This window comes from Primulina tabacum, chromosome 10 (assembly GCF_025594145.1).
Source record: "Primulina tabacum isolate GXHZ01 chromosome 10, ASM2559414v2, whole genome shotgun sequence".
NCBI lineage: Eukaryota > Viridiplantae > Streptophyta > Magnoliopsida > Lamiales > Gesneriaceae > Primulina > Primulina tabacum.
The window spans coordinates 16489957-16502954 of NC_134559.1; the positions used below are offsets into that span (position 1 = coordinate 16489957).

A 12998-nucleotide genomic window follows, 5' to 3' on the forward strand; every position below is an offset into this window, starting at 1 on the left:
ACATGTGAAATGAAAGTAGCTCGGGCACTACCGGATTTGGACAAAATTGTAGGCTAATTTGATTGTAAACGGGCAAACGGACGAGACTCATTCCTACGCAATGAGCTGACGAGATTTTATCCGAATTTCTTCTCTAAGACCCTCTAATTTGCGATTTACCGCTTCTGTTAAGCTTTCGTTTCCTCGAGAAATCCGCTTAGAAAGTTCGAAATTCGATTCAGGTTCCACTTTATCGTATCCCAAGCATAATAATAGCTTTACATTCGTTATTTCCTTCTTCTTATTTTTTTTTCTATTTTCTGGGAACATTTATTCATTTTTTTTGTCGTGAGCCGGTTCTGTGTGGAAGGGTATGACGCAGATTACTCCGGAGACAGTCAACTCATTAAAAACAATATTTCGACTGTTTTATCCATAATTTACGTAAACGGTCGCGACACGAGGTCTTCCCAGGGAGGTCACCCATCCTAGCTCTGCCATCGCGCCAAAACGCTTAACTTCATGGTTATGATTGGACGAGAGCAGTGCCGCGTGTTGTCCATCGCCGCCCGCTCCACACGTATTCGAGGGATATAAGAATAAACATCCCACTCAATTTCGGGTGCGATCATACCAGCACTAATGCACCGGATCCCATCAGAACTCCGAAGTTAAGCATGCTTGGGCGAGAGCAGTACTAGGATGGGTGACCCCCTGGGAAGTCCTCGTGTTGCACCCCTTTTCGTGTTTTTCTATTTCTGATTACTCGTTGACAGACGAGTTTCGGCTCAAATCATCTGAATCTCGATCGTGACCAGATAAGACATGTGAAATAAAAGTAGCTCGGGCATTGCCGGATTTGGACAAAATTGTAGGCTAATTTGATTGTAAACGGGCAAACGGACGAGACTCATTACTACGCAATGAGCTGACGAGATTTTAGCCGAATTCCTTCTCTAAGACCCTCTAATTTACGATTTACCGCTTCTGTTAAGCTTTCGTTTCCTCGAGAAATCCGCCTAGGAAGTTCGAAATTCGATTCCGGTTCCATTTTATCGTATCCTAAGAATAATAATAGCTTTACATTCGTTATTTCCTTCTTCTTATTTTTTTTATTTTCTGGGAACATTTATCGATTTTTGTTGTCGTGAGCCGGTTCTGTGCGGAAGGGTATGACGCAGATTACTCCGGAGACGGTGAACTCATTAAAAACAATTATTTCGACTGTTTTATCCATAATTTACGTAAACGGTCGCGACACGAGGTTTTTCCAAGGAGGTCACCCATCCTAGCTCTGCCATCGCGCAAGAACGCTTAACTTCATGGTTATGATTGGGCGAGAGTAGTGCCGCGTGTTGTCCATCGCCGCCCGCTCCACACGTACTCGATGGATATAAGAATAAACATCCCACTCAATGTCGGGTGCGATCATACCAGCACTAACGCACCGGATCCCATCACAACTCCGAAGTTAAGGTGCTTGGGCGAGAGCAGCACTAGGATGGGTAACCTCCTGGGAAATCCTCGTGTTGCACCCCTTTTCGTGTTTTCTATTTTTGATTACTTGTTGACATACGATTTTCGGCTCAAATCATCTGAATCTCGATCGGGACCAGATAAGACATGTGAAATGAAAGTAGATCGGGCACTGCCGGATTTGGACAAAATTGTAGGCTAATTTGATTGTAAATGGGCAAACGGGCGAGACTCATTACTACGCAATAAGCTGACGAGATTTTAGCGAATTCCTTCTCTAAGACCCTCTAATTTGCGATTTACCGCTTTTGTTCAACTTTCGTTTCCTCGAGAAATCCGCCTAGGAAGTTCGAAATTCGATTACGGTTCCATTTTATCGTATCCCAGGCATAATAATAGCTTTACATTCGTTATTTTCTTTTCTTATTTTTTTTCTATTTTCTGGGAACATTTATCGATTTTTGTTGTCGTGAGCCGGTTCTGTGCGGAAGGGTATGACGCAGATTACTCCGGAGACGGTGAACTCATTAAAAACTATTATTTCGACTGTTTTATCAATAATTTACGTAAATGGTCGCGACACGAGGTCTTCCCAGGGAGGTCAACCATCCTAGCTCTGCCATCGCGCCAGAACGCTTGACTTCATGGTTATGATTGGGCGAGAGTAGGGCCGCGTGTTGTCCATCGCCGCCCGCTCCACACGTACTCGAGGGATATAAGAATAAACATCCCACTCAATGTCGGGTGCGATCATACCAGCACTAATGCACCGGATCCCATCAGAACTCCGAAGTTAAACGTGCTTGGGCGAAAGCGCAGTACTAGGATGGGTGACACCCTGGGAAGTCCTCGTGTTGCACCCCTTTTCGTGTTTTTCTATTTTTGATTACTTGTTGACATACGATTTTCGGCTCAAATCATCTAAATCTCGATCGGGACCAGATAAGACATGTGAAATGAAAGTAGCTCGGGCACTGCCGGATTTGGACAAAATTGTAGGCTAATTTGATTGTAAACGGGCAAACGGACGAGGCTCATTACTACGCAATGAGCTGGCGAGATTTTAGCCGAATTCCTTCTCTAAGACCCTCTAATTTGCGATTTACCGCTTCTGTTAAGCTTTCGTTTTCTCGAGAAATCCGCTTAGGAAGTTCGAAATTCGATTCCGATTCCATTTTTTCGTATCCCAGGCATAATAATAGCTTTACATTCGTTATTTCCTTCTTCTTATTTTTTTCTATTTTCTGGGAACATTTATCGATTTTTGTTGTCGTGAGCCGGTTCTGTGCGGAAGGGTATGACGCAGATTACTCCGGAGACGGTTAACTCATTAAAAACAATTATTTCGACTGTTTTATCCATAATTTACATAAACGGTCGCGATACAAGGTCTTCCCAGGGAGGTCACCCATCCTCGCTCTGCCATCGCGCTAGAACGCTTAACTTCATGGTTATGATTGGGCGAGAACAGTGCCGCGTGTTGTCCATCGCCGCTTGCTCCACCCGTACTCGATGGATATAAGAATAAACATCCTACTTAATGACGGGTGCGATCATACCAGCACTAATGCACCGGGTCGCATCAGAACTCCGACGTTAAGCGTGCTTGGGCGGAGAGCAGTACTAGGATGGGTGACCTCCTGGGAAGTCCTCGTGTTGCACCCTTTTTCGTGTATTTCTATTTTTGATTACTTGTTGACAGACGATTTTCGGCTCAAATCATCTGAATCTCGATCGGGACTAGATAAGACATGTGAAATGAAAGTAGCTCGGGCACTGCCGGATTTGGACAAATTGTAGGCTAATTTTATTGTAAACGGGCAAACGACGAGACTCATTACTACGCAATGAGCTGACGAGATTTTAGCCGAATTCCTTCTCTAAGACCCTCTAATTTTAGATTTACCGCTTCTGTTAAGCTTTCGTTTTCTCGAGAAATCCGCTTAGGAAGTTCGAAATTCGATTCTGGTTCCATTTTATCGTATCCTAAGAATAATAATAGCTTTACATTCTGTATTTCCTTCTTCTTATTTTTTTTTAATTTTCTGGGAACATTTATCGATTTTTGTTGTCGTGAGCCGGTTCTGTGCGGAAGGGTATGACGCAGATTACTCCGGAGACGGTCAACTCATTAAAAACAATTATTTCGACTGTTTTATCCATAATTTAAATAAACGGTCGCGATACAAGATCTTCCCAGGAGGTCACCCATCCTAGCTCTGTCATCGCGCCAGAACGCTTAACTTCATGGTTATGATTGGGCGAGAACAGTGCCGCGTGTTGTCCATCGCCGCCCGCTCCACACGTACTCGAGGGATATAAGAATAAACATCCCACTCAATGTCGAGTGCGATCATACCAGCACTAATGCACCGGATCCCATCAGAACTCCGAAGTTAAGCGTGCTTGGGCGAAAGCGCAGTACTAGGATCGGTGACCACCTGGGAAGTCCTCGTGTTGCACCCCTTTTCGTGTTTTTCTATTTTTGATTACTTGTTGACGGACGATTTTCTGCTCAAATCATTTGAATCTCGATCGGGACCAAATAAGACATGTATAATCAGCGTAGCTCGGGTACTGCCTGATTTGGACAAAATTTTAGGCTAATTTTATTGTAAACGGGCAAACGGACGAGACTCATTACTCCGCAAAGTGCTCGCGAGATTTTAGCTAAATTTCTTCTCTAAGACCCTGTAATTTGCGATTTACCGCTTCTGTTAATGTTCCGTTTCCTCAAAAAATCCGTTTAGCAAGTTCGAAATTCGATTCCGGATCCATTTTATCGTATCCCAGGAATAATAATAACTTTACATTCATAGAAGTCCTCGTGTTGCACCCCTTTTCGTGTTTTTCTATTTTTGATTACTTGTTGACAGACGATTTTCGACTCAAATCATATGAATCTCGATCGTGACAAGATAAGACATGTGAAATGAAAGTAGCTCGGGCACTACCGGATTTGGACAAAATTGTAGGCTAATTTGATTGTAAACGGGCAAACGGACGAGACTCATTCCTACGCAATGAGCTGACGAGATTTTATCCGAATTTCTTCTCTAAGACCCTCTAATTTGCGATTTACCGCTTCTGTTAAGCTTTCGTTTCCTCGAGAAATCCGCTTAGAAAGTTCGAAATTCGATTCTGGTTCCACTTTATCGTATCCCAAGCATAATAATAGCTTTACATTCGTTATTTCCTTCTTCTTATTTTTTTTCTATTTTCTGGGAACATTTATTCATTTTTGTTGTCGTGAGCCGGTTCTGTGTGGAAGGGTATGACGCAGATTACTCCGGATACAGTCAACTCATTAAAAACAATATTTCGACTGTTTTATCCATAATTTACGTAAACGGTCGCGACACGAGGTCTTCCCAGGGAGGTCACCCATCCTAGCTCTGCCATCGCGCCAAAACGCTTAACTTCATGGTTATGATTGGGCGAGAGCAGTGCCGCGTGTTGTCCATCGCCGCCCGCTCCACACGTATTCGAGGGATATAAGAATAAACATCCCACTCAATGTCGGGTGCGATCATACCAGCACTAATGCACCGGATCCCATCAGAACTCCGAAGTTAAGCATGCTTGGGCGAGAGCAGTACTAGGATCAGTGACCCCCTGGGAAGTCCTCGTGTTGCACCTCTTTTCGTATTTTTCTATTTCTGATTACTTGTTGACAGACGAGTTTCGGCTCAAATCATCTGAATCTCGATCGGGACCAGATAAGACATGTGAAATAAAAGTAGCTCGGGCACTGCCGGATTTGGACAAAATTGTAGGCTAATTTGATTGTAAACGGCCAAACGGACGAGACTCATTACTACGCAATGAGCTGACGAGATTTTAGCCGAATTCCTTCTCTAAGACCCTTTAATTTACGATTTACCGCTTCTGTTAAGCTTTCGTTTCCTCGAGAAATCCGCCTAGGAAGTTCGAAATTCGATTCCGGTTCCATTTTATCGTATCCTAAGAATAATAATAGCTTTACATTCGTTATTTCCTTCTTCTTATTTTTTTTATTTTCTGGGAACATTTATCGATTTTTGTTGTCGTGAGCCGGTTCTGTGCGAAAAGGTATGACGCAGATTACTCCGGAGACGGTGAACTCATTAAAAACATTTATTTCGACTGTTTTATCCATAATTTACGTAAACGGTCGCGACACGAGGTTTTCCCTAGGAGGTCACCCATCCTAGCTCTGCCATCGCGCCAGAACGCTTAACTTCATGGTAATGATTGGGCGAGAGTAGTGCCGCGTGTTGTCCATCGCCGCCCGCTCCACACGTACTCGAGGGATATAAGAATAAACATCCCACTCAATGTCGGGTGCGATCATACCAGCACTAATGCATCGGATCCCATCACAACTCCGAAGTTAAGGTGCTTGGGCGAGAGCAGCACTAGGATGGGTAACCTCCTGGGAAGTCCTCGTGTTGCACCCCTTTTCGTGTATTTCTATTTTTGATTACTTGTTGACATACGATTTTCGGCTCAAATCATCTGAATCTCGATCGGGACCAGATAAGACATGTGAAATGAAAGTAGATCGGGCACTGCCGGATTTGGACAAAATTGTAGGCTAATTTGATTGTAAATGGGCAAACGAACGAGACTCATTACTACGCAATAAGGTGACGAGATTTTAGCCGAATTTCTTCTCTAAGACCCTCTAATTTGCGATTTACCGCTTTTGTTCAACTTTCGTTTCCTCGAGAAATCCCCCTAGGAAGTTCGAAATTCGATTCCGGTTCCATTTTATCGTATCCCAGGCATAATAATAGCTTTACATTCGTTATTTCCTTCTTCTTATTTTTTTTCTATTTTCTGGGAACATTTATCGATTTTTGTTGTCGTGAGCCGGTTCTGTGCGGAAGGGTATGACGCAGATTACTCCGGAGACGGTGAACTCATTAAAAACTATTATTTCGACTGTTTTATCAATATTTTACGTAAACGGTCGCGACACGAGGTCTTCCCAGGGAGGTCACCCATCCTAGCTCTGCCATCGCGCCAGAACGCTTGACTTCATGGTTATGATTGGGCGAGAGTAGGGCCGCGTGTTGTCCATCGCCGCCCGCTCCACACGTACTCGAGGGATATAAGAATAAACATCCCACTCAATGTCGGGTGCGATCATACCAGCACTAATGCACCGGATCCCATCAGAACTCCGAAGTTAAGCGTGCTTGGGCGAAAGCGCAGTACTAGGATGGGTGACACCCTGGGAAGTCCTCGTGTTGCACCCCTTTTCGTGTTTTTCTATTTTTGATTACTTGTTGACATACGATTTTCGGCTCAAATCATCTGAATCTCGATCGAGACCAGATAAGACATGTGAAATGAAAGTAGCTCGGGCACTGCCGGATTTGGACAAAATTGTAGGCTAATTTGATTGTAAACGGGCAAACGGACGAGGCTCATTACTACGCAATGAGCTGGCGAGATTTTAGCCGAATTCCTTCTCTAAGACCCTCTAATTTGCGATTTACCGCTTCTGTTAAGCTTTCGTTTTCTCGAGAAATCCGCTTAGGAAGTTCGAAATTCGATTCCGATTCCATTTTTTCGTATCCCAGGCATAATAATAGCTTTACATTCGTTATTTCCTTCTTCTTATTTTTTTTCTATTTTCTGGGAACATTTATCGATTTTTGTTGTCGTGAGCCGGTTCTGTGCGGAAGGGTATGACGAAGATTACTCCGGAGACGGTTAACTCATTAAAAACAATTATTTCGACCGTTTTATCCATAATTTACATAAACGGTCGCGATACGAGGTCTTCCCAGGGAGGTCACCCATCCTAGCTCTGCCATCGCGCCAGAACGCTTAACTTCATGGTTATGATTGGGCGAGAACAGTGCCGCGTGTTGTCCATCGCCGCTTGCTCCACCCGTACTCGAGGGATATAAAATTAAACATCCCACTTAATGACGGTTGCGATCATACCAGCACTAATGCACCGGATCCCATCAGAACTCCGAAGTTAAGCGTGCTTGGGCGAGAGCAGTACTAGGATGGGTGACCCCCTGGGAAGTCCTCGTGTTGCACCCTTTTTCGTGTATTTCTACTTTTGATTACTTGTTGACAGACGATTTTCGGCTCAAATCATCTGAATCTCGATCGGGACTAGATAAGACATGTGAAATGAAAGTAGCTCGGGCACTGCCGGATTTGGACAAAATTGTAGGCTAATTTTATTGTAAACGGGCAAACGGACGAGACTCATTACTACGCATGAGCTGTACGAGATTTTAGCCGAATTCCTTCTCTAAGACCCTCTAATTTGAGATTTACCGCTTCTGTTAAGCTTTCGTTTCCTCGAGAAATACGCTTAGGAAGTTCGAAATTCGATTCTGGTTCCATTTTATCGTATCCTAAGAATAATAATAGCTTTACATTCGTTATTTCCTATTTCTTATTTTTTTTTTATTTTCTGGGAACATTTATCGATTTTTGTTGTCGTGAGCCGGTTTTGTGCGGAAGGGTATGACGCAGATTACTCCGGAGACGGTCAACTCATTAAAAACAATTATTTCGACTGTTTTATCAATAATTTACATAAACGGTCGCGATACGAGGTCTTCATAGGGAGGTCACCCATCCTAGCTCTGTCATCGCGCCAGAACGCTTAACTTCATGGTTATGATTGGGCGAGAACAGTGCCAGCGTGTTGTCCATCGCACGCCTGCATACCCACCCCGTACCTCGAGGGATGAAAATTAAACATCCCACTTAAGACGGTTGCGATCATACCAGCACATATGCACGATTCCCATCAGAACTCCGAATTAATGCGTGCTTGGGCGAGAGCAGTACGAGTATGAGGGTACAAGACGGCCCCTGGGAACGTCCCTCGTGTTGCACCCTTTTTCCGTGTATTTCTACTTTTGATTAACTGTGTTGACAGACGATTTTCGGCTCAAAAATCAATCTGAATCTCGATCGGACTAGATACGGACATGTGAAATGAAAGTAGCGCGGGCATCTGCCGGATGTGGACAAAAGTTGTAGCTAATTTTATTGTAAACGGGCAAACGGACGAGACTCATTACTACGCAATGAGCTGACGAGATTTAGGAGCCGAATTCCTTCTCTAGACCCTCTAAGTTGAGGATTACCGCTTCGGTTAAGCTTTCGTTTCCTTCGAGGAAATCCGCTTAGGAAGTTCGAAATTCGATTCCGGTTCCATTTTATCGTATCCCAGGCATAATAATAGCTTTACATTCGTTATTTCCTTCTTCTTATTTTTTTTTTATTTTCTGGGAACATTTATCGATTTTTGTTGTCGTGAGCCGGTTCTGTGCGGAAGGGTATGACGCAGATTACTCCGGAGACGGTTAACTCATTAAAAACAATTATTTCGACTGTTTTATCCATAATTTACGTAAACGGTCGCGACACGAGGTCTTCCCAGGAGGTCACCCATCCTAGCTCTGCCATCGCGCCAGAACGCTTAACTTCATGGTTATGATTGGGCGAGAGCAGTGCCGCGTGTTGTCCATCGCCGCCCGCTCCACACGTACTCGAGGGATATAAGAATAAACATCCCACTCAATGTCGGGTGCGATCATACCAGCACTAATGCACCGGATCCCATCAGAACTCCGAAGTTAAGCGTGCTTGGGCGAGAGCAGTACTAGGATGGGTGACCCCCTGGGAAGTCCTCGTGTTGCACCCTTTTCGTGTTTTTCTATTTTTTTACTTGTTGACAGACGATTTTCGGCTCAAATCATCTGAATCTCGATCGGGACCAGATAAGACATGTGAAATGAAAGTAGCTCGGGCACTGCCGGATTTGGACAAAATTGTAGGCTAATTTGATTGTAAACGGGCAAACGGACGAGACTCATTACTACGCAATGAGCTGACGAGATTTTAGCCGAATTCCTTCTCTAAGACCCTCTAATTTGCGATTTACCGCTTCTGTTAAGCTTTCGTTTCCTCGAGAAATCCGCTTAGGAAGTTCGAAATTCGATTCCGGTTCCATTTTATCGTATCCCAGGCATAATAATAGCTTTACATTCGTTATTTCCTTCTTCTTATTTTTTTTCTATTTTCTGGGAACATTTATCGATTTTTTGTCGTGAGCCGGTTCTGTGCGGAAGGGTATGACGCAGATTACTCCGGAGACGGTTAACTCATTAAAAACAATTATTTCGACTGTTTTATCCATAATTTACGTAAACGGTCGCGACACGAGGTCTTCCCAGGGAGGTCACCCATCCTAGCTCTGCCATCGCGCCAGAACGCTTAACTTCATGGTTATGATTGGGCGAGAGCAGTGCCGCGTGTTGTCCATCGCCGCGCTCCACACGTACTCGAGGGATATAAGAATAAACATCCCACTCAATGTCGGGTGCGATCATACCAGCACTAATGCACCGGATCCCATCAGAACTCCGAAGTTAAGCGTGCTTGGGCGAGAGCAGTACTAGGATGGGTGACCCCCTGGGAAGTCCTCGTGTTGCACCCTTTTTCGTGTTTTTCTATTTTGATTACTTGTTGACAGACGATTTTCGGCTCAAATCATCTGAATCTCGATCGGGACCAGATAAGACATGTGAAATGAAAGTAGCTCGGGCACTGCCGGATTTGGACAAAATTGTAGGCTAATTTGATTGTAAACGGGCAAACGGACGAGACTCATTACTACGCAATGAGCTGACGAGATTTTAGCCGAATTCCTTCTCTAAGACCCTCTAATTTGCGATTTACCGCTTCTGTTAAGCTTTCGTTTCCTCGAGAAATCCGCTTAGGAAGTTCGAAATTCGATTCCGGTTCCATTTTATCGTATCCCAGGCATAATAATAGCTTTACATTCGTTTTTCCTTCTTCTTATTTTTTTTTCTATTTTCTGGGAACATTTATCGATTTTTGTTGTCGTGAGCCGGTTCTGTGCGGAAGGGTATGACGCAGATTACTCCGGAGACGGTTAACTCATTAAAACAATTATTTCGACTGTTTTATCCATAATTTACGTAAACGGTCGCGACACGAGGTCTTCCCAGGGAGGTCACCCATCCTAGCTCTGCCATCGCGCCAGAACGCTTAACTTCATGGTTATGATTGGGCGAGAGCAGTGCCGCGTGTTGTCCATCGCCGCCCGCTCCACACGTACTCGAGGGATATAAGAATAAACATCCCACTCAATGTCGGGTGCGATCATACCAGCACTAATGCACCGGATCCCATCAGAACTCCGAAGTTAAGCGTGCTTGGGCGAGAGCAGTACTAGGATGGGTGACCCCCTGGGAAGTCCTCGTGTTGCACCCTTTTTCGTGTTTTTCTATTTTTGATTACTTGTTGACAGACGATTTTCGGCTCAAATCATCTGAATCTCGATCGGGACCAGATAAGACATGTGAAATGAAAGTAGCTCGGGCACTGCCGGATTTGGACAAAATTGTAGGCTAATTTGATTGTAAACGGGCAAACGGACGACTCATTATTGCGCAATGAGCTGACGAGATTTTAGCCGAATTCCTTCTCTAAGACCCTCTAATTTGCGATTTACCGCTTCTGTTAAGCTTTCGTTTCCTCGAGAAATCCGCTTAGGAAGTTCGAAATTCGATTCCGGTTCCATTTTATCGTATCCGGCAAATAATAGCTTTACATTCGTTATTTCCTTCTTCTTATTTTTTTTTCTATTTTCTGGGAACATTTATCGATTTTTGTTGTCGTGAGCCGGTTCTGTGCGGAAGGGTATGACGCAGATTACTCCGGAGACGGTTAACTCATTAAAACAATTATTTCGACTGTTTTATCCATAATTTACGTAAACGGTCGCGACACGAGGTCTTCCCAGGGAGGTCACCCATCCTAGCTCTGCCATCGCGCCAGAACGCTTAACTTCATGGTTATGATTGGGCGAGAGCAGTGCCGCGTGTTGTCCATCGCCGCCCGCTCCACATGTACTCGAGGGATATAAGAATAAACATCCCACTCAATGTCGGTGCGATCATACCAGCACTAATGCACCGGATCCCAACAGAACTCCGAAGTTAAGCGTGCTTGGGTGAGAGCAGTACTAGGATGGGTGACCCCCTGGGTAGTCCTCGTGTTGCACCCTTTTCGTGTTTTTCTATTTTTGATTACTTGTTGACAGACGATTTTCGGCTCAAATCATCTGAATCTCGATCGGACCAGATAAGACATGTGAAATGAAGTAGCTCGGGCACTGCCGGATTTGGACAAAATTGTAGGCTAATTTGATTGTAAACGGGCAAACGGACGAGACTCATTACTACGCAATGAGCTGACGAGATTTTAGCCGAATTCCTTCTCTAAGACCCTCTAATTTGCGATTTACCGCTTCTGTTAAGCTTTCGTTTCCTCGAGAAATCCGCTTAGGAAGTTCGAAATTCGATTCCGGTTCCATTTTATCGTATCCCAAATAATAGCTTTACATTCGTTATTTCCTTCTTCTTATTTTTTTTTCTATTTTCTGGGAACATTTATCGATTTTTGTTGTCGTGAGCCGGTTCTGTGCGGAAGGGTATGACGCAGATTACTCCGGAGACGGTTAACTCATTAAAAACAATTATTTCGACTGTTTTATCCATAATTTACGTAAACGGTCGCGACACGAGGTCTTCCCAGGGAGGTCACCCATCCTAGCTCTGCCATCGCGCCAGAACGCTTAACTTCATGGTTATGATTGGGCGAGAGCAGTGCCGCGTGTTGTCCATCGCCGCCGCTCCACACGTACTCGAGGGATATAAGAATAAACATCCCACTCAAAGTTGGTGCGATCATACCAGCACTAATGCATCGGATCCCATCAGAACTCCGAAGTTAAGCGTGCTTGGGCGAGAGCAGTACTAGGATGGGTGACCCCCTGGAAGTCCTCGTGTTGCACCTTTTTCGTGTTTTTCTATTTTTGATTACTTGTTGACAGACGATTTTCGGCTCAAATCATCTGAATCTCGATCGGGACCAGATAAGACATGTGAAATGAAAGTAGCTCGGGCACTGCCGGATTTGGACAAAATTGTAGGCTAATTTGATTGTAAACGGGCAAACGGACGAGACTCATTACTACGCAATGAGCTGACGAGATTTTAGCCGAATTCCTTCTCTAAGACCCTCTAATTTGCGATTTACCGCTTCTGTTAAGCTTTCGTTTCCTCGAGAAATCCGCTTAGGAAGTTCGAAATTCGATTCCGGTTCCATTTTATCGTATCCCAGGCATAATAATAGCTTTACATTCGTTATTTCCTTCTTCTTATTTTTTTTCTATTTTCTGGGAACATTTATCGATTTTGTTGTCGTGAGCCGGTTCTGTGCGGAAGGGTATGACGCAGATTACTCCGGAGACGGTTAACTCATTAAAAACAATTATTTCGACTGTTTTATCCATAATTTACGTAACGTCGCGACACGAGGTCTTCCCAGGGAGGTCACCCATCCTAGCTCTGCCATCGCGCCAGAACGCTTAACTTCATGGTTTGATTGGGCGAGAGCAGTGCCGCGTGTTGTCCATCGCCGCCCGCTCCACGTACTCGAGGGATATAAGATAAACATCCCACTCAATGTCGGGTGCGATCATA

At 44.3% G+C, this 12998-nt stretch overlaps 14 non-coding genes across 14 annotated transcripts; all 14 read left to right on the forward strand.

Moving 5' to 3' along the window:
* The first annotated feature begins 599 nt into the window (after positions 1-599).
* LOC142508938 (5S ribosomal RNA) lies at positions 600-718 on the forward strand. Its single transcript, XR_012807134.1, has one exon. It is a non-coding gene; the product is annotated as a 5S ribosomal RNA (ribosomal RNA).
* A 681-nt stretch (positions 719-1399) lies between these two features.
* Positions 1400-1517, forward strand: LOC142509233 (5S ribosomal RNA). Its single transcript, XR_012807417.1, has one exon. It is a non-coding gene; the product is annotated as a 5S ribosomal RNA (ribosomal RNA).
* A 680-nt stretch (positions 1518-2197) lies between these two features.
* LOC142506913 (5S ribosomal RNA) lies at positions 2198-2318 on the forward strand. Its single transcript, XR_012805186.1, has one exon. It is a non-coding gene; the product is annotated as a 5S ribosomal RNA (ribosomal RNA).
* Positions 2319-3000: 682 nt separating this feature from the next.
* On the forward strand, positions 3001-3120 carry LOC142516876 (5S ribosomal RNA). Its single transcript, XR_012812647.1, has one exon. It is a non-coding gene; the product is annotated as a 5S ribosomal RNA (ribosomal RNA).
* A 680-nt stretch (positions 3121-3800) lies between these two features.
* On the forward strand, positions 3801-3921 carry LOC142507372 (5S ribosomal RNA). The gene has a single exon (XR_012805632.1). It is a non-coding gene; the product is annotated as a 5S ribosomal RNA (ribosomal RNA).
* A 1055-nt stretch (positions 3922-4976) lies between these two features.
* Positions 4977-5095, forward strand: LOC142506375 (5S ribosomal RNA). The gene has a single exon (XR_012804669.1). It is a non-coding gene; the product is annotated as a 5S ribosomal RNA (ribosomal RNA).
* Positions 5096-5776: 681 nt separating this feature from the next.
* LOC142510121 (5S ribosomal RNA) lies at positions 5777-5894 on the forward strand. The gene has a single exon (XR_012808253.1). It is a non-coding gene; the product is annotated as a 5S ribosomal RNA (ribosomal RNA).
* Positions 5895-6577: 683 nt separating this feature from the next.
* Positions 6578-6698, forward strand: LOC142517458 (5S ribosomal RNA). Its single transcript, XR_012813203.1, has one exon. It is a non-coding gene; the product is annotated as a 5S ribosomal RNA (ribosomal RNA).
* Positions 6699-7381: 683 nt separating this feature from the next.
* LOC142508551 (5S ribosomal RNA) lies at positions 7382-7500 on the forward strand. The gene has a single exon (XR_012806758.1). It is a non-coding gene; the product is annotated as a 5S ribosomal RNA (ribosomal RNA).
* Positions 7501-9008: 1508 nt separating this feature from the next.
* On the forward strand, positions 9009-9127 carry LOC142513957 (5S ribosomal RNA). The gene has a single exon (XR_012809876.1). It is a non-coding gene; the product is annotated as a 5S ribosomal RNA (ribosomal RNA).
* A 676-nt stretch (positions 9128-9803) lies between these two features.
* LOC142513969 (5S ribosomal RNA) lies at positions 9804-9922 on the forward strand. The gene has a single exon (XR_012809887.1). It is a non-coding gene; the product is annotated as a 5S ribosomal RNA (ribosomal RNA).
* Positions 9923-10603: 681 nt separating this feature from the next.
* On the forward strand, positions 10604-10722 carry LOC142513980 (5S ribosomal RNA). The gene has a single exon (XR_012809898.1). It is a non-coding gene; the product is annotated as a 5S ribosomal RNA (ribosomal RNA).
* A 677-nt stretch (positions 10723-11399) lies between these two features.
* On the forward strand, positions 11400-11518 carry LOC142516696 (5S ribosomal RNA). The gene has a single exon (XR_012812477.1). It is a non-coding gene; the product is annotated as a 5S ribosomal RNA (ribosomal RNA).
* Positions 11519-12192: 674 nt separating this feature from the next.
* LOC142515394 (5S ribosomal RNA) lies at positions 12193-12310 on the forward strand. The gene has a single exon (XR_012811241.1). It is a non-coding gene; the product is annotated as a 5S ribosomal RNA (ribosomal RNA).
* The last annotated feature ends 688 nt before the right edge of the window (positions 12311-12998 follow it).